The sequence below is a fragment of the Nicotiana attenuata genome, chromosome 3 (assembly GCF_001879085.1).
Source record: "Nicotiana attenuata strain UT chromosome 3, NIATTr2, whole genome shotgun sequence".
NCBI classification, from domain to species: Eukaryota; Viridiplantae; Streptophyta; class Magnoliopsida; order Solanales; family Solanaceae; genus Nicotiana; species Nicotiana attenuata.
In genome coordinates this window covers 19585426-19586013 of record NC_031991.1, presented here as the reverse complement: position 1 = coordinate 19586013, position 588 = coordinate 19585426, and the positions used below count along the sequence as shown (strand labels likewise).

Sequence of the window (588 nt, the reverse complement as noted above, 5' to 3'; positions counted from 1 at the left end):
ACCACCACCAAAAAAAAGAGATAAGAGAGAGAAAGACACAAGTTTGCTTAATAAAGATTGTGTGCTGTATGCTTAGCATCTTGGTGAAATCTGTTTTTCTTTCACCTATTGAAAGACAAAGTTGTGTAAATCCAGTTCCTGTAAGCTGAAAAATACCTTGGTCATACTCTAAGCCCGTGGTAGTTCCATTCGATCCTGCCTAGTGTCTTGTCATGGTTTTAATTCTGAAGCCAAGCGCTTTTCATTCCTTCTGCAAACCATCTAGTTCTGAAGTCGGCCATGCCTTTTTGTTGGGATAGAGTGAGTATGAAGTCAAGGTGGAAGAAGAGGAAGAAATAATAAAGTAAATCATTATATATGGATTCTTCATATCTGTTTAACTTGGGATTCAGGATAGCTCACTGGGTGGGCTATCCATACCTCCGCCTTGTAGGTGAGGGTTTGATCCCCGTATGTACTCTGCTCCCTCATTACCCACTCCCGTTCCCCCTAGGTATAATTATAAAAAATAAAAATCCGTTTACTACTTTATACCCTTTTCTGGAGCATAATGTGCTTGTAATATTATTATGTTGTGTTCCCCCCCCC

The 588-nt window shown here is 40.0% G+C and overlaps 1 protein-coding gene across 3 annotated transcripts in view; it reads left to right on the top strand.

Annotated features, from left to right (window-relative positions):
• Nucleotides 1–588, top strand: part of LOC109223374 (probable serine incorporator) — a 9104-nt gene that overhangs the window by 2154 nt on the left and 6362 nt on the right. The window lies entirely within an intron of this gene.